Here is a 20,534-nt window from a genome sequence, read left to right as displayed (position 1 = left end):
ACTATACCGATTATAGATTGCATGTATAGTGAATAGCGTGTCCGGAAAACTATGCAAATTTTAGTGAAAACGTCCCTTATGCTCAACACAGTACAAAAGGGTTAAAGTATGCGATTTGCATAAGTTTTGAAAACATTTATGTTTAGATTGTATTCCCCCCTGAAAACATAAAAAACACGGAAAAATGTAGGGGTCTGAACTCACAGTTCTTGTTGTGAAATCGTTGACTGAAATGAAGATCCTCGAGTTGTTGCACGTGACACTTAACGGAATCCTATTATCAAATAAATACATATATGTATCTAAATTAGCGATTTCGTTAGATAACGTGTTAGAGGAACACTTGAATTTGGTTGAGGAATGTTACCGGGACTTGGTCGAATGGATGAAAGTGAGTTTTCAGTCAAAAGCACCACTTAAAAGGTGTTTACGGTCGAAGAGAAGTTTACGGTTTTTGAAGGCTCGGTGAGTTTACGGCCGTAAACTCAAGAACAGAGTTTACGGTTCTTGAAGGCTCGGACCATAAACTCAAGAACAGAGTTTACGGTTCTTGAAGGCTCGGACCGTAAACTCAAGAACAGAGTTTACGGTTCTTGAAGGCTCGGACCGTAAACTCAAGAACAGAGTTTACGGTTTCTGAAGGCTGACCGTAAACTCAAGAACACTAGAGCTGGATGCTGATTTCGAAGAGATGAGTGCCCTGAGACGTTCCAAAGCGACCCAAACATGGTTTTCTCGATGATTTCCGAAATTTGAAGGCGTTTTGAGTGTTTACGGTTAAGGTTCTTAGAGAGAGAAGGAGAGAGTTTTTGGCCAGAAATGTTCAAATGAAGGGGGGGGGGGGGTGTCTCATATTTATAGGGGTGAGGTGGGGGGTCCACTCGTTACTGACCGTAAACAGGTTTACGGTCGTAAACGAGTTTACGGCCGTAAACACATTTACGGTCGTAAACACGTTTACGGTCGTAATCTCATCTAGACTGAAAATGCTTGATTTTTCGAAATAATTTGGTTTCCGTGCGATTTTTGGTTCCGACTCGTAAATAATTTAATTAAATATAACTAGATTATTTTCTAAACCAAAAAGTTTGACGGAAAAGTTAATGAATTCGAAATTTTATTAACGGAAATCGCGAAACGGAAACGGGAAAAGTTTCGGGTTGTCACATCATCCCCCCGTTAGAGGGAATTTCGTCCCGAAATTCGAACCTAGAATACAAATCATGGATTAGGAAAGAGATGCAGATACTTCTGTTTCATCTGGTCTTCGCGCTCCCAAGTGAATTCAGGTCCCCGCTTGGCATTCCAACGAACCTTCACTATCGGGATGCGACTTTGTTTCGTTCGTTTGATCTCCCTGTCCATGATTTCGACCGGTTCTTCCACGAAGTTGAGGTTCTCGTTGATTTCAATCTCGTCGAGAGGAATCACAAGTGTCTCATCGGACAGACACTTCTTTAGGTTCGATACGTGGAAAACAGGATGGATGTTGCTGAGCTCTCGGGGTAATTGAAGTTTGTATGCCACGGACCGATCCTAGCAAGGATTTCGAACGGTCCAATGTACCTTGGGTTTAGCTTTCCACACTTCCCAAAACATATCATGCCTTTCCAGGGTGAGACCTTCAGAAGGACGCGGTCACCAACCTGGAACTCCAAGGGTTTTCGTCTCTTATCGGCGTTGCTCTTTTGTCTATCTCGTGAGGCTTTCAGTCGTTCTCGGATTTGCACAATCTTTTCAGTTGTCTCTTGGATAAATTCAGGACCAGTGAGAGTACTGTCGGGGACTTGACCCCTGGCTAGCTGCGTGTCACCCACCTCAGCCCAGCACAGAGGGGATCTGCACTTACGGTCATAGAGGGCTTCAAACGGCGCAGCCTTGATGCTGGTATGGTAGCTGTTATTGTAGGAAAATTCAACCAAAGGAAGATGAGTGTCCCATGATGCGCCGAAATCGATGACGCAGGCTCTCAACATATCTTCCAAGGTCTGAATTGTTCTCTCACTCTGTCCGTCAGTCTGCGGATGATAAGCCGTGCTCATATCCAACTTAGTTCCAAGAGCTTTCTGCAGCGACTGCCAGAACCTTGATGTAAATCTGCTATCTCGATCGGAGATAATGGATGCAGGTACACCATGAAGGCGAACAATCTCTTGAAGGTAGATCCATGTGAGTCTCTCCATTTTGAAGCTTTCTTTGATTGGCAGGAAGTGGGCGGACTTCGTCAACCGATCGACAATTACCCAGATGGCATCGTGCCCACTCGGAGATCTGGGTAACTTGGTGATAAAATCCATGGTTATCCTCTCCCACTTCCACTCAGGTATTTCCGGCTGTTGAAGTAGACCTGAGGGCTTCTGATATTCGACCTTCACCTTGGCGCAAGTCAGGCACTTGCCCACGAAGGTAGCGATCTCTGCTTTCATGTTTGGCCACCAATAGAGCTGTTTGAGATCCAAGTACATCTTATCCGACCCTGGGTGAACGGAGTATTTTGTCATGTGAGCTTTGTTCATTACAACCTCTCTGTAACCACCGAACTTTGGGGTCCAGATCCGATTCATAAAATAGTAGACTCCGTCTCCCTTGATCTCCAGATTCTTTTCCATTCCCCTCAAGGCTTCACCCGACATGTTCTCTGGTTTTAAGGCTTCCAGCTGAGCTTCCTTGATTTGCGCAGATAGATGGGAATGGATGGTTATTGTTAGTGCCTTCACCTTACGCCCTGAATACTCTTTTCGACTGAGGGCGTCTGCTACCACATTGGCCTTGCCGGGATGATAGCGAATATCGCACTCGTAGTCACTGAGTAACTCTACCCATCGTCGTTGTCTCATGTTTAACTCCTTTTGATCGAAAATATGTTGCAAGCTCTTATGGTCGGTGAAGATAGTGCACTTGGTTCCATAGAGATAATGTCTCCAGATCTTTAACGCAAAGACCACTGCTCCCAACTCTAAATCGTGAGTTGTGTAATTGACTTCGTGTGTTTTCAACTGCCTCGAGGCATAGGCGATGACCTTTCCTCTCTGCATGAGCACACACCCTAGGCCCTGATTGGATGCATCGCAGTAGACCACGAAGTCTTCTGTCCCTTCGGGCAGGGACAAGATAGGTGCGCTGCACAGGGCCCACTTCAATGTTTGAAATGCAGTGTCTTGCTTGGCTTCCCAATTGAAGGTTACACCCTTCTGTGTCAGGGTGGTTAAAGGCTTAGCGATTCTGGAGAAGTTCTGGATGAACCTGCGATAATAGCCCGCGAGACCCAAGAATTATCGGATTTATGTGGGTGTCTTTGGTGCAGACCAGTTCTCAATCGCCTTGATCTTGGAAGGGTCCACGTGTATTCCTTCCTTGATAATCACGTGTCCAAGGAAATTCACCTTCCTGATCCAGAATTCGCACTTCGAAAATTTCGCGTATAGCTTTTCTACCCTTAATGTTTCCAACACCTGCCTTAAGTGCTGTTTATGGTCATCCTCACTCCGCGAATAGACAAGTATATCGTCGATGAACATAATCACGAACTTGTCTAAGAAAGGGCGGCACACCCGATTCATCAAGTCCATGAATACTGCCGGTGCGTTGGTTAGACCAAAGGGCATTACTACAAACTCGTAGTGTCCATAGCGAGTTCGGAATGCTGTTTTGGGCACATCATCCTCATGAACTCGCAAACTGATGGTACCCTGATCTTAGATCTATCTTTGAGAAATAACTGGCTCCCTGAAGTTGGTCAAAGAGATCGTCAATTCTGGGTAAGGGATATCGGTTCTTGATGGTAAGTTTATTCAACTCTCGGTAGTCAATGCACATACGAAAGGATCCATCTTTCTTTTTCACGAATAAGATCGGAGCTCCCCAGGGTGAGGAACTCGGCCTTATGAATCCTTTGCTGATCAGCTCATTGAGCTGACTGGATAATTCTTGCATTTCCGCTGGCGCTAAGCGCTAAGGAGATTTAGCTACAGGAGTAGCTCCGGGGATTAAGTCGATACGAAACTCGACTTGGCGCTCGGGAGGGATTCCTGGGAGATCTTCGGGAAAAACATCAGGAAAGTTACAGACTTCGGGGATGCTCTCGAGGTCTCTAACTCCTTGCGTCACGTCTATAACGTGAGCTAGAAATGCATGGCACTCCTTTCGCAGATACTTCTGAGCTTTGATGCATGAAATGATACAGAGGTTCGAGCTAGGCTTATCTCCGTAAATCATGAGAGCTTCGCCAGAGGGAAGATTGAGACGGATAGCCTTCTCGAAGCAAAGAATATCAGCATGATTGGGACTCAACCAATCCATGCCGATAATGACATCGAAGCTCTTGATGGACACATGCATAAGGTCGATGGGAAACAAATAATTGTCTAGAGTAAGAGTACAGCCTATGAATATGTCATTAGCGCTCTCCTTCTTTCCGTTAGCCATCTCGATGTTAAATGTTTCGGTTAGAGGTTGGGATTTACATTTAATTAGGTGTTTGAATGTATGACTAACAAAACTTCTCTCCGCACCAGAATCGAAGAGAATGCATGCATAAGAGTTGTCAAGGAGGAACGTACCCGTAACAATGGTAGGATCAGCAACTGCTTCCTCCTGTCCCATCACCAAAACTCTTCCTGTATTGCCCCCAGTTGCTGCCTTGGGGCAGTTTCTCCTGAAGTGCCCAGCCTCTCCACATCCATAACAAGTTTCACGAGCACCCGCTCCCGGAGCCTGGTTGGTTGGTTGGGTTGGCACCTTGCAGTATCGAGCTGTGTGTCCTTTCTTTCCACAGCTGTTGCAACTCAACTCACGGCAGGTTCCATGATGATGGAAGTTACACTTGTTGCACAGGGGTAGTCTTCCAACATAACCACCGGTAGGAGATTGGGTGGTTGGAACAGCAGTGGGAGCAGCACCAGGAGCAGTAACAGCATGAACTGCCACTGTTTGTTGTTTCTTGGAGGGCTCCTGCGAAGACTGATCCTTTCTTTTGTTACCAAACTTCTTCTTCTTCCCACCGCTTTCCTTTTGTGGCTCGGAAACAGCTGCCACCTCATCAAGATCGATTCCATGATCGATCAGAGTCTGTGCCAGATCCTTGGCGCTTTCAAAAGTAATCGGTCTAGGAGCCAAGACATTCCCTTTGGTTGGTTGTGTCAGTCCCCAGATGTACCTTTCGATTTTCTTGCTTTCCGGGGTGACCATTCCCGGACAGAGGAGAGCCAGATCACAGAATCTAGCGGTGTAGGCAGCGATGTCGGAACCCTTCATCTTCAAGTTCCAGAGTTTGTGCTCCAACTTTTGCACTTCGCCCCTCAGGCAGTACTCCGCGAGCATGAGCTCCTTCAGTCTTTCCCAACCCATGACATTAGCCACTGGCAGGGTTAGGGTTTTGACTCGACCATTCCACCAGGTCAAGGCTCTGTCGGTGAAGGTGCAGGCGGCGAACTTCACCTTTTTTGCTTCAAAACAAACGCAAATTTCGAAAATGGATTCGATCTTCTCGAACCATCAAGTTAGGGCGATGACACCTCCATTTCCGTCGAAGGACTTGGGTTTTGCAGTCATGAAGTCCTTGTAGGAACACTCTTTTTGATGTCCCTGACTTCCATCTTGTCTCTGGGGGTCGGTTCCACCTCCAGTCCCACCAGCGTTCACTTGTGCCATTGCTGCAGTCACGGCGGCTGTAACTGCTGCCTAGAACATGACAGGGTCGAACTGAGGAGGTGGTGGTGGTGGTGGAGTGTCGTCGTTCCTTCTGATGGGTCTTGGTCGAGGAGGCATCTTGTTCTAGAAACAATCAGGAAGAAGAGGATGGTAAGTCCTCGAGATATAAAAACAAAATATATCTCATCCTGATAATGAAAGTATTCTACCGAGCGATAAACACAGAAAGGTTACTAATACAAGTAAGTTATCGCTTAAGGAAGAAGAGGTAGCAACACTTAGAGTGAATCTGTATACTGAGTTTGGCTCTAGCGAAAATACTCCTATAGTATTTTATGTGAGATGATTTTGGTAAGTTTTATTCCTGCTGTAGCACCACAGTCACTCCCAAACACATGTTGGTCATGTCTCGACTGAATATAGTTGATCAGGCTATATTCACCCTAGACATGATTACATAACTGCCCAGGTTTAACCGCAGCGTTCCAACATCCAAATACTTTTGTTTTCTTCTACTAGCGACACGAATTTTGTTATGTATGCATGCTCGTATACTTTTATAAAAATACTTTATATTTTGAAAGTATACTTTTAGTGTAGAGCACTTAGGCCCCTTAGTGTTTATAGTTGTATACCAAGTAAGGTTTGGTATACTAGTTCGCTATAAACAAGGGCTCTGATACCAATCTGTCACACCCCGAAACCGATGGCGGAAACGTTCCGGGGCGGAGGACGTCATGTATAGCATCACAACCAATGAATAACAGCAATCATAGCAACACAACCATTACAGTGAATACTTAAATAAAGATGTTTACACCAGTTTGAAACTTAGTTTAAATTACATCCAATAGTTTTGTATAGTAAAAAACTTAAAAACTTAAAAACTCTTAATGCTTCAGTTCCTCAAAATCCAACAAGTACCTGTCTACTGATTTCCTGAGAATACAAGCAGTTTGAAAATATCAGCATAAAGCTGGTGAGTTCATAAGCGGTAATATGTAATGAAAACTTGTTGATGAGTTAGTCAAAAAGTTGAAAAGTTTCAAGAAAATCCGATATTTTCTTTAGTGAAAACGTAGTGTTATAAGTCTTGTAATGAACCATGAATGTCTTGTATGTTTCCAAGAAAATCCGATATTTTCTTTAGTGAGTAAGTAGCGTTATTGATTCTGTATAAAACCATGAATGTTCGTCACTAAAAACAGTAGTGATATGCGAAAATACTACCTCATGTGACTAGCTAGAGCTAATCATGAAGTATAGGTATTTGTGTGTGAAACCAATGCATAATCGGTTCTGTTTGAAAACCCTGACTTCAGCCAGTATACGTAGTGTGTTAGTTCTATTTAATATAAATAAAACCGTTGAAGAGTGTCAGGTTTGTAAACTAAAGGTGATTTATACATAATGTGAGTCGTATAACCATGCTTGATATGACTAGAGACCATTCCAACGTTCTTCAGGCGTCGAGTTAAATGACATTTGTACATCTCAGGCGTGCCCGCCTAACTATAGCTAGCAGTCCAGATGTGGGATTGTCAGTCCCGAATAGATCTATTCACAAATCTCACGCTCTCCCTCCAGGAGACTCTGGTTATACAGTGGTAGGATTTATCCCTGTACACCTAAGGGTACAGTAGTGAAGTAGCGCCTCACAGTATCGTACAATATAGTTTACATGTAGTGTAGTAGCGTTCTACCGTAGTGAAAATCCGTATGTATACCGTATATAGTGATAATTTCAGTTATGAATACCATGATAAAGTAGTGATGTAAACTGTAAACGGTTTCTGTTTCAGCACATATGTTTAGTAGTGAAAGTTTCTGTACTCGTTATGTTTAGAAAATCCCAAACTATACCTATTATAGTTTGCATGTATAGTGAATAGCGTGTCTGGAAAACTATGCAAATTTTAATGAAAACGTCCCTTATGCTCAACACAGTACAAAAGGGTTAAAGTATGCGATTTGCATAAGTTTTGAAAACATTTATGTTTAGCTTGTATTCCCCCCTGAAAACATTAAAAACACGGAAAAATGTAGGGGTATGAACTCACAGTTCTTGTTGTGAAATCGTTGACTGAAATGAAGATCCTCGAGTTGTTGCACGTGACACTTAACGGAATCCTATTATCAAATAAATACATATATGTATCTAAATTAGCGATTTCGTTAGATAACGTGTTAGAGGAACACTTGAATTTGGTTGAGGAATGTTACCGGGACTTGGTCGAATGGATGAAAGTGAGTTTTCAGTCAAAAGCACCACTTAAAAGGTGTTTACGGTCGAAGAGAAGTTTACGGTTCCTGAAGGCTCGGTGAGTTTACGGACGTAAACTCAAGAACAGAGTTTACGGTTCTTGAAGGCTCGGACCGTAAACTCAAGAACAGAGTTTACGGTTCTTGAAGGCTCGGACCGTAAACTCAAGAACAGAGTTTACGGTTTCTGAAGGCTGACCGTAAACTCAAGAACACTAGAGCTGGATGCTGATTTCGAAGAGATGAGTGCCCTGAGACGTTCCAAAGCGACCCAAACATGGTTTTGTCGATGATTTCCGAAATTTGAAGGCATTTTGAGTGTTTACGGTTAAGGTTCTTAGAGAGAGAAGGAGAGAGTTTTTGGCCAAAAATGTTCAAATGAAGGGGGAGGTCTCATATTTATAGGGGTGAGGTGGGGGGGGGGGGTCCACTCGTTACTGACCGTAAACAGGCTCGTTTACGACCGTAAACACGTTTACGGTCGTAATCTCATCTAGACCGAAAATGCTTGATTTTTCGAAATAATCGGGTTTCCGTGCGATTTTTGGTTCCGACTCGTAAATAATTTAATTAAATATAACTAGATTATTTTCTAAACCAAAAAGTTTGACGGAAAAGTTAATGAATTCGAAATTTTATTAACGGAAATCGCGAAACGGAAACGGGAAAAGTTTCGGGTTGTCACACACTGACACACCCAAACCTAATTCGACTGTTCAAGAAACCGTTTTTATGCAGACAGAAACTGATACTGAGGGTTTTGGAGGCATGTTTGAGGAATTGGAGTTTCATGAAGACGAAGAGGCGTTTCCAGATCATATGCTGATGACCATGAAGCAATTTATAATTCTGAATCAGAAGTTGAATTCTATAATTCAATCTCAAGCTCACCTGGGGAGTGGTTCGTCTGTTTCAAGTTTGGAGGTTTAGTCGATGTTGAAATTGTTCGAAGCCAGAGTTATGAGTAAAGTATCTGGGATGCTTACAGACTCTGAATCACGAATTTTGGAGAAGGTTGATCATAGTGATCAAAATAATGAACTACGGATCAATTCTCAAAATTCGAAATTTACCAGTGATGTGAAAGAATTGAAGAATGCCACAAGGGAAAGGCATGTTCTCTTTTTTCAAGAAGTGAAGAAAGTGAGGGAAGATGTCAATTTGCAAATTCGTGAACTCCACGAAGATATGCAAAAAGAGATTGCAAATGTTCAACAAGATTATGCATCTTTGAATCAGAAGGTTGATATTATTTGTGACACAGTCACAAGATTTGTCAAATTATATGAAAGTTTGAGTCCTCAAATTACTCAACTTTCAACAAACGAAAATGCCAACTTTTTGGAAGTGATTACTTTGTTAAAGGAGTTGAAAGATCTATCAGTCCAGCCGGTTTCTTCTTCCCTGATTACTTCTGAATTTTTATCTAAAAAATTCTTACAATTCGAAGCACTTCTCAACAAGCAACTTGCTCTTATATTTCGCATTACAAGCCTTCTTCCAACAACATATGCCCCACCTGTTTTCACAGGGGTGCAAGGGGGAGAAAGAAAAACTGGTGGGTCGAAGGTGAGTGATGATGATGCGAAAGTTGTAGGAACAGTAGTTTCTGCTGGGCTGGTTACTTCAACAGTCGTTACAACGATGCCTATTACAAGACCTATTTCGAAAGGAATTGTGATTGGTAAATCTACGGAGATTGGTGAGAGTGGTTCGAAACCAAAAGAGGTAATTGATAATTCAGCCTTGAAAGATAAAGGGAAATCGATTGTTGTGGAAAAGTCGAAAGAAGAAAAGAAGGCTGAAGCAGAAGCTGAAATCGAAAAACTGAGGTTGATTCAAAGTATTATGACTCAGCGTGCTAGTGATCCGAAGGGAATGGACAAAGGTGATCCATCCAAACACTACAATTACGAAACAATTGAGGCCAAGGTAGCGTATAATCACATGTATTCGTTTGAGAAGAAACCAAAACAAAGTTATTTGGTCACGAATACTGATGCAAGCCAGGTGGATTTTCCAATAAACGAAATGATGTTCATCATGCCTCAGTTCAAAGCAGAAGGAAATTTTAAAGAAAAGGATGAAGGTACACACATGAAAATTCGGTTTCATGCTGTTCTTGCAAAAGCCCCTGAGGAAGTTTGGTCTTTGATAAAGATCAAGAAAGTTATAAGTGTGAAAAAGGATGTGGTGTTCGAAAACACAGTCCAGAACATCAAATATGTGGTTGCCAGGGCAAATGGAAATATTTGCGAATTTACAATTGCAGATTTTCCATTAATGAACTTGTATGATCTTATACAAGTTGCATTGATTTTGAAAGATAAATCATTTTCATATCTTCAAAACACTGAACCGGATGAATTCAAGCTTGGGGTTGCTCACATCAAGATTTTCATCGAAAATTATTATGAGTGCTAGGCACTAACAGATGTGGAGTTAGCTACAGCTAAAGGAATGGAAATAAAAGCACCAATGGCTCCTACGAAGACTCAAGCAGATTTGAAAAAGTATGATGATGGTGAAATCTGTTTGAAGCCTTTTGGAATGGTCTTCGCAGGAAAAGACAAAGCTGGAAAAGCTAAACGATTCTTATTCCAAGCATGCGAAGTGGAGAGGTACTCAACGTCTCAATATACGAACTTAATTGTTCGTATGAATCATTGTAGGAAGAATAATGAAGGAGATAAGAAAGAGATGAATAAGATAATCTCCTGGTACACGGAGATTCGAAGAGTGTTGCTGTATTCCATCACGCTTCTTACAAATTAAGGATTTCGACTATGATTACAAAGGGGGAGATTGTAAGGGTCGAATTTTTGTAATTAGTCGAAATGTATTTTAAACTATTCGAATGTTTTGTAATCTATTTTACTGAGGCGCTTTTATTCGAAGCCTAAGTGTCTATGCCTTAGTATATTTTTTGTACGCTTTCAGTTCCCTATAAATAGGGATATTTACTAGAGTAAGAAAAGAGTTTTTACAGACCTGTCTTTGTACTCTGTAAACATTCGAAAAGCGTAATAGAGCTGAAACAAGATCATATTTACATCTGGTGTTCAATCTCTCATTCATAATTGATTTCATACTCTGATTCGTTTTTATACTTGATTCTTTGATTCATCAAGAACATTAAGGTATGTTTGCTTGTTTTATGTTTATGAAAGTTGCATATATTAGTTGAGTTAGATCTGCATGTTTCTACTCTATAGATTAGAAAAAGTTGTTGATTCTGCTGTCATGATGATTTGGTCTTTCATTAGGCTCGAAACCCATGTAAATTGCGCCTTGTGGTATATTCTTGTTGAAATATGCGTGTGTGGTTTACCGACTCGTCAAGAGAAGAATATAGTCAACGAAAGGTATATATCGACCGCGGTTCTCAAGCGTTACGCCGATTCTCATTGTAACTTTGCATGGTCGATTCACCATTTGGATTCATGATCCTCGCCTAATCCAATCATCAATGCTAAGTGAGCATTATAAGAGATTAACATGCTATTGACATAAGTCAATAAATCTCATCTTCTGGGAATCTCATAGAGATTGAGACCGGCAATTGTTTGTCCACCTAAATAACTTCGTTATGTAATTTCGGCTAATCCACTTTGCATAGTGAAGCTAAATATAGATCCTAGTCTTTTGAGTAATAATTTGATATTGGGTAGTTATTTTAAAAGAATTTTTTGATCAACCTAATCGTGTTTCTTTTCTTAATAGTTGACCTCTGTTTCGGGTGCCATTCCTCCTTCTACATCAACCACTTCATCAAAATTAGCACTACTCCAACTTCTCTCGCAAGATAAGCTCACTGGTCCTAACTACCCTGATTAGATTCGTAACCTGAGGATCACTCTGAGGTACGATAAAAGTGAGTATATCTTGGACGAGTATCCAGAAGAAGAGCTTCCTGGCGATGAAACTGAAGAAGAGGATGCTAAACATGAAATGCATCGATATCACTCTATCGAGGTCTTATGTCTGATGTTGATGACTATGTCTTCTGATATCCAAAAGAGTTGTAAGAATCTTGGGGCGTACGACATAAACAAGCAACTCAAATACATGTTTAAAGAGCAAGCTCGAACTAAGAGACTCAAAGGCACACAAACAATTCTAGGTTGCAAGCATCATGAGAATGGTTTTGTGAGTACCCATGTGCTAAAACTTAAAGGGTACTTTAACAGACTTGAATATCTTGGATTCTCATTCACTCAAGAGTTGGATATTTATGTAATTCTTAACTCTTTGCCTAGTGCATACAAGTAGTTCACTATGAACTACTATATGAATGGTTTGGAAAAGCGTATTATGGAGCTACATGGGTTGCTCAACACAGATATGGAAAAAATTATTCCACCAAGGAACACAACTTCAACCACTACTGTTACAACTATTAGGGAAGGTGGTGTCAAGAGAAAAAGGTCCTCTCATCCCAATTGTAAGGGAAATGGAAAAGGGAAAGTTGGTACTCCCAATTCCAACCCTAAGAAGGCCGTTTCTGACATAACACATGTGTGTAATGCTCGATTCTAGGTTTGAAATTTATTCCAATTCGTTCTTGATTTCTCTTTGGACACAACGTGTTGAAGCCTCAACACGGCGAGTCGATATGGCTTTGGCCGCGGAGGTTAATGGACCAACATGGCGTGTTGTGGTGTCTCAACACGGCGTGTTGGCGGCAGGGAAGGAAGCCCTAATTTTTAGGGTGTTGCACCCTATTTAAAGACGTTAAGTCCTCTTGTCTGGCCTCCTTACCATCCTCCATTGTCATTAAAACCCTAATTCGTCCCTTAAGATTTCTTGGTGGTGTTTTTGAGCCTTGAGTGGATTCTTGTGGTTATTTTGCTTATTTATAAAGGAAGCTTGAAGATTGAAGGTGCTTAGCTTGGAAGGAAGGTCATAGATCCAGAATCTCTCTACTTGTTGCAGTCTCTTTGAGGTATCAAGTTCATAACTTGACTAGTAGATGTTTAGATCTCCTCTTTTCGTGTTTTGTTGTGTTTTTGGCCCCTTTTTGTGTTGAAGAGTGTGAGAAGTTGTTTTGGGGTTTGTTATTTCAAATCCGAGTTTCATTGGACCCCTTGAGCTTAAAGGTGCAACCTTTATGAGAAGAATTGGTCCCATGCATGCATTAAGTTCCTTTTTAAGCTTAAGAGCTTCATTTAGGCATGCATAAACGTAAAGTTTGCAACTTTACGTGGTTTTCTAGCTCAAGGAGTTCATATTTGTGTTTTGGGGCTTTGACTCATGAGTTAAGTGCTTATTGGTTAAGCCTTAGGGTTTGAGTTTTGGACCTTTTTTGGTAGTCCCTATGGGTAAATTTGGAAACTTTACCCTTCTAAGTCTCAATTCGGTTTAGATATGAGCTTGGGAACTCTTGGAGTCGAAGGAAACAACTTAATGTATTAATCTGTTGGAACTCGAGGAAACACGACGTGTTGGATGGGATTTTCCCGCCTGTGAGGATAAAGGGGGAAACACGACGTGGTCAAAGGGAACCACAACATGTTGGGTCAACATGGGCCATTGAACTTTGTTGGATTAGGTGTCTAAGCCCATAACTATAATTGGTATGTAGTAGATCCGATAGTAGCATGGTTCATTTGGGTTGCCTTCACCGGAGCAATTTGATAGGATGGATATTTGAGAAAGAGGTTATTTGTGATTTATTAATATATTATAAGAATAATATATTAATTGAGAAATCATATTATTTAATTGGTATTAATCAAGAATTAATTTGGAATTAATTTAGTGATCAAAAGATATTGATTAAATTAACGGGGACTGATTATGTAATCAGTGATACATATAGTTTGGGCTAATGATCCATGTTGATTGGTGATAGACTAAGTTTATGTGATAGTCCATGAAGAGTTAGTCCAAAAGAGTTATTGGATTAAAAGCCTATATGAATGAATTAGGGTTTACAAGTGACCCTTGGAATTCTACACTATAAATGTAACCCCTAAGCTCCTCAAATGACACAAGAGAATTCCAACAAGAAATCATAGCCGTTTTTGGAGCTTCCCAACCTCTCTCTCATACTCCTCCATTGTTCTTGGTGTTTGTGACTTATTTGAGGCATCATATTTGAGGTGCTAAGCTCTTGTAAGGCCAAGTTCTGCAAGCTACAACAAAGAGTTAACATCTTACTTGTTTTTATGTTTTAATTATCAAAGTTGTATGCTAGATAGGCTTCATGCTTTGGAAAAATGATAAATTACATGTATAACTTGAGAAAACTTAGATCCAAAGCATTAGGGTTGTATGTGCACCATAGGGATGTTATAGTGCTTAAAACCCATCAGTGGTATCAAAGCCTAGGGTGTTTTCTGTTATATTGATGCGTTGGTTAATTGTTTAAAGTTGAAGCAAATTAAAAACTACACTCTGACTGCTGGACTCTATGAGTCCTATGAAGAACTCGACAATTCCATCATGAACTCAACGAGTCCATTGCCAGACTCGACGAGTTGGACAGTCTGTTGGCAGATTTTCGGGTTTTTTTGGCCAGAATTGGATTATGATCATTGCCATAAACAGTTTTGTATTATAAAATCTGTTTTTTTTTCTGATATGGTAGTGACCATCCTCATCCAATTAAAAGATAAATTGTTAAAATTTTAAGATAATTACTAGTTTACATGATAAACTAATTATTTGTATTATTTGATTTGAAATTATCTTGCTATAAGAGTTGAATTAGGTCAAATTGGTAAAAGATAAAATTATATGATTATTTATTAGTTTAAAATTTGATCTAAATGGTTTTGAAGAGTTTCAAAAATTGCCATCAAGTTTTGGAATTTGAAAAGTCTTATTTATGAAACATTAAATTCTATGTTTTGGAATTCAAAAGGTTTTGAAGAGTTTCAAAACTTGCCCTCAAGTTTTGGAACTTGAAAAGTCTCATTTATGAAACATTATATTCTAAATTGTAGAATTTTAAAAGTTTAAAATTCAACCCTTATACTATTATAATATTAAAGGTTTAACACTTTTATATATATATATATATATATATATATATATATATATATATATATATATATATATATATATATATATATAAGACAAGTCAGTCTTACCGTTAGTAGACCTCATTCACGAAGCTGGTCTATAAGGGGTGTTTAAGGAAGCGGCCTGTAAAATGACCGCCATTGGGTATCCACTCTTACCCACCGCACCCTTGACTAGTGGAGGGTCGTTAGCCGAACGGGTAGGATAGGACATTAATTCTCATTAGTAAGTATAATGACATTATAAGTAACTAAATATTTTTTTATAAATTCCCAATATTAGTTACTTTAGGAAAAATGTGAAAATGGTGTTATTCCATGAAATTGCACTTTGCACTTTTCCAAGTCGTTAGTGGAGCGTGTGTGGTTAACCGGCACACTAACTTGGACTAGCAAGGACGGCAAAGGGTAGCTCGATGTTTATCATTGATCAATGGAGTGTGTGTGGTTAACCGGCACATTGATTAGGTGATAAATGACATCGAGAGTACCAAGCACATTTGCATGGTTATTCACACCTTGTTTGTGATCCTCGGTATCCGAGTCACAGACTTGAAGGGCATAATCGAGATTTAAACATGCCACTGAAAAGTTCAATGAATCTCAAAAGAATCTAGAAATTTCAATTCATTTAAAACTTCATCCTCAATTTCGTTTTTCATGGTGGAAATTGGTAAATCGTCATTTACCTAACTTCAAATATTTTGGAATTGGATTACGGCATCCCTCTTCCGAATTGTGAAATATTGTACTGGGTCCTAGCATTAATATTACATTTGGGTGTTATATTAAGGAATGTCTATCTAATGAAACTTGTCTTTCTTTTCAGATGTCTACTTCAAACAGTGCTTCAAACTTAAATGCTTCTGGCTCTTTCTCCCTCGTGAACTTATGTGGGAGGGTCATTTTCGATGGATCGAACTTCAATCACTGGATTCGAAACATTCTCATGGCCATTCACTACGAGGAAAAGGAATATGTCCTCGACAAAGAGCTAAAGGATATTGATGAAGAAACTGCTACTCCTGAGCAACTGGCTAAGTATAGGGCTCATGAGAAGGACGCGACAAAGGTGTCGTGCATTATGCTAGCCACTATGACTTTTGAGCTTCAGAAATCTTATGAGGACTTCTGGCCTTTCGAGATGCACCAAGACTTGATGGAAAGGTACCATCAAAATGCTCAACAAGAAAGGTATGAAATCATTGCCTCCATGACAACAACAAAAATGAAGGATGAAGAGTCCATCAGGGCCCACTCGCAAAAGATGTAGAGATATGTGGACTGCGTGCTAAAGTTGAATGTCAATTTCTACGAAGAGTTGGACATTCACATTATCCTACACTCCTTGCCTCCTTGTTATGATCATTTCAGAATGACTTATCATATGAACAAGGAGAAAGTCACTCTAAGAAAGCTTCAAGGCCTATTGAGAACTTCTGAAAGTAGTTTAAAAGGCAAGTATGTTGTACCCACTTCTACTGTTGCCCCAGTCCTGGCAATTGGACATGGGAATGGAAAGAAAAGGAAAGATGCTTCAAAGAATCACAAGGGAAAGTCTCGTGATGGATCCTCTTCTAGTGGGTCCAAAGGTGGTTTTGCTGCTCCCTCATCCAATCCAAAGGAAGCAGAGTGCTTCCATTGTCATGAATAGGGCATTGGAAACAAAGCTGCCCTAAATACTTGCAGGACATTAAGGATGTGAAGATAAAGCCCACCTTCACAGGTATTTACATTATTCAATCTTACAACTCATCACATGCTAATTCTTGGGTCCTTGATACAGGATGTGGTTTTCACATTTGTTCTGATTTGAAGGGTCTAAAAAGAAGTAGGGATGTGGAGCACGGGACAATGAACGTGATCATGGGGAATAGGAAAGCGTCGCTTGTTACCAAGATTGGAGTTTATTCTTTATTGCTTAGTAATGGGATAGGGCTAGAGTTGAATAATTGTTGCTACTCGTCTGATATGGCGAGAAACATTATTTCTTTTCATGGTTTGTTTAAACAAGGTTTTAGATTTTCATTTGATAATGAAATTTGTTCTATTAATGTTTTTTATAATGATAAGTTTTGTTTTGAAGCATTGACTTGTAATGGTGTATATGAAACTGTGATGGTTGTAGACAACTTAGGAAATAATGTATTGCATATTGGTTCGTCCAATGGTTTGGACAAAGCATGCTTGTGGCATTATCGTCTTGGACATGTCAACAAGAAGCGCATAGCCCAACTCCAAAAGGATGGAGTGTTGGAGTCATTTGACTTAAAGTCGGATGACACGTGCGAATCTTGTTTGCTTTGAAAAATGACAAAGTGACCTTTCACTGGTACTTGTGAAAGAGGTGAGGGTTTGTTGGATCTCATACATACAGATGTGTGTAGACCCTTCAGATCCGCCACAAGGTATGCTAACCGCTTCTATGTAACCTTTACCGACGATTATAGCAGATATGGCTATGTCTACTTAATCAAGCACAAGTCAGAAACTTTTGAAAAGTTCAAAGAGTTTAAGCAAGAAGTGGAGAATCAATTGGGCAGGAAAATAAAGATGCTTCGATCTGATCGAGGTGGTGAGTATATTAGTATTGAGTTCCACGACTATCTTAAGGAATGTGGAGTGGTTTCATAATTGACGCCACTTAGGACACCACAGCTTAATGGTGTGGATGAAAGGCGCAATCGAACCCTGTTGGACATGGTTCGTTCAATGAGGAGTCGAGCTTCGTTACCTATCTCATTTTGGGGGTATGCCTTAGATACTGCCGCCCATATCCTTAATCTAGTCCCAACTAAGAAGGTTGCCAAAACACCTCATGAAATGTGGACAGGGAAGGTTCCCTCGTTAGCGCATATCAAGGTTTGGGGTTGCGAGGCTTTCGTAAGAAGAGAGACTCACGACAAGCTCGAACCTCGTAGTGCGCATTGTATTTTCATCGGCTACCCACATAAATCCTTTGGATATCTCTTCTATAGACAGAGTGACAATGTTGTCTTCGTTTCAAGGAGATGGGTTTTCCGCGAAAGAGAACTCATATGCCAAGAGGACAGTGGGAGGCAAATTGACCTTGAAGAGCTTCAAGAGTTAAGTGATGAAGGAACCTCAAACACTAGCGCTCAACTCGCGGAGGAAACACCAATGCTCGTTCGTAAAGAACTTAATCCATAGCTGCCAAACATCATTTATCGGGCACTAAGTCCATAGCTACCAGTGATTATCTAATGGGCACTAAGTCCATAGCTGCCGATGTTTATCTATTAGGCACTAAGTCCATAGCCGCCACTGTAATCTATTAGGAACTAAGTCCATATCCGCCAATGTTATCTATTAGGCACTAAGTCCATAGCCGCCAATGTTTACTTATATCATCTTTCATCTCTCATCATTCATGTACCCATGTTTTACCCAACATATACGTAGATATAAAATACTTATACAAGTTAAATCATTAAAAGCATGTATGAATTGTTCATCCAACATAGATGTCACGAACACATATAGTTTGCACACATAGCACGTAATTTATATTAAATACTTCATATCTATGTGTACGATGAAAGTAACTATGCACTCACTTGTTAAAGTGACGACTCGAAATTTGAGCAGCGCTTCGCTTCTAGCAATTGTCTTTTCCTTTGACATAATCTAGCATTATTATCGCTAAGTCTTAGTCTAATCTTTATTGAGACTAATTATTAGTCTAGATTCATCCTTAACTCAAAGTCTACTTTCATGATCTATCAAGTAAGGAACAACCAGGTAGGATCATATCGGTGGTAGGGTCCGTTTGGTATACGAAGTATACTGTTTGGAAATCCCACTTTAAACACCTCACTAAATCACAGCCTAGACATCATCTCCGTAAGTAGACCAATCAGTATAACGACTTGGAATCACCGATAAATCTTGTTTATAGGTTCATAATAATGATAATGAACTTAAACATAAGTTATACTTAAAGTAGGGTAAGCATAACTCAACTTACAGGGGTTTTAGCGAGGAACCGGGCTCTGCGCGGGCAGAACTTCTGAGCCGAAATCTCATCTTCTCGGGGCTTTCCGGGGCTCCGGGACTTGCTTGTAACACCTTAGGGGTGTTTGGGAGAGAGTTGGAGTGAATTGGTGAGGAAAATTGAGAAGAAACGAGCTCTATTTATAGGTTGAGCAGAGGGTCAAACGCAGTGCGTTCAAGAGACGAACGCAGGGCGTTCATGAACGCAGCGCATTCCCTATCTAAACACAGGGCGTTCGTTGCCACATGTCGCCATCTTGTTCCAAGCCATGGGGAAGAAGGTGTGGCCTAGATTGCGCCACGTGTCACTCGCAGATTATCCCAAAAACTAATTATCTTCTAAAATCCGTAACTTTCGCATACGAGCTCTGCTTTTGACGTTCTTTATATCCACGCATAGGCGGTAACATGATCTACAACTTTCGTTTAGACTCCATCGGCTAATTTTGACTTTATTTTTAAAGTTATATTTTAACAGGCTTAGACAAATAAAGTCCGTTAAAAATTCATAACTTTGTCATCCGACGTCCGTTGTCGTCTGTCTTTATATCGTTGAGCTCCTATTAATGAGATCTTCAATTATCATTTAGGTTGTGTCGGCTAAAAATCGATCAATCTAAAATTCGATTTTCGGGCTGTGCACTGCTATGCTAAATCTTAGAAAAGTCATAACTTCCTCATACGAAGTCAGATTTTGACGTTCTTTTTATGCACGCTCTCGGTTTAATGTATACTATGACTTTAGTTTAGATCGATAAGGTTAAAAAGTATTTTATCGCAAACTCATTTTTTACGATTCCCGGTGTCGTGCCGGTTTTTCCATAAAACTTCGAGGAGTCATAACTTCTTCGTTATAACTCGGATTTCAGTGTTCTTTATATGTACGGAAGCCTTGTGACATATACTATAACTTGGTTAAGATTATATTCTAAATAATCTTCAATTAAAAAGTCATTTTTGACGCTTATTGTCTCAAAATTGACTAGCCTGAATATGCGGGCGTTACAACAGACTCCTGTGATCTTTGGCATGGTCAAGGAGGGTATTCTGGAGATTCTTGATGAGAGACTGAGCGCCTTTAGCACAGAGATGGTGGCTTTGGTTGGGACGCATTCTTTGACCTTCATGGAGTTCCGGGCATGTGGAGATCCAGATTATCACGGTGCGAGGGACCCGATTGCAAGCAAGAGATGGTTCGTAGATGTTGTTAATGCCTTCCGTCCCAGCCGATGTCCCGAGGGGGACAAGGTCAGACTAGCTTCCTGCCTTTTGAAGGACAGGGCACGAGACTGGTGGGAGGAGGTAGGTCGGAGGTGGGTGATGATGTTGTGGATGTGATGACTTGGGATGATTTCTCGACCAGGTTCAGAGCCGAGTTTACACCAGTTATTAAGGTGCAGCAGCTAGCACGAGATTTTCAAGATCTCTGCCAGACTACTGAGACGGTGGCCGAGATCACCACTATGTTCAGGGAGAGGGCGTTTCTGGTTCCGCAGTATGTGGTGGACGAGGAGATGAAGAAGGCCCGATTTCATGAGATACTGAGGAGCGACATTCGGCAGTTTGTGATCCGATCCAGCT

The sequence above is a fragment of the Lactuca virosa genome, chromosome 6 (assembly GCF_052849685.1).
Source record: "Lactuca virosa cultivar CGN04683 chromosome 6, Lactuca_virosa_CGN04683_v6, whole genome shotgun sequence".
In the NCBI taxonomy this organism is placed as follows: Eukaryota; Viridiplantae; Streptophyta; class Magnoliopsida; order Asterales; family Asteraceae; genus Lactuca; species Lactuca virosa.
This window is presented reverse-complemented; position numbering follows the sequence as displayed.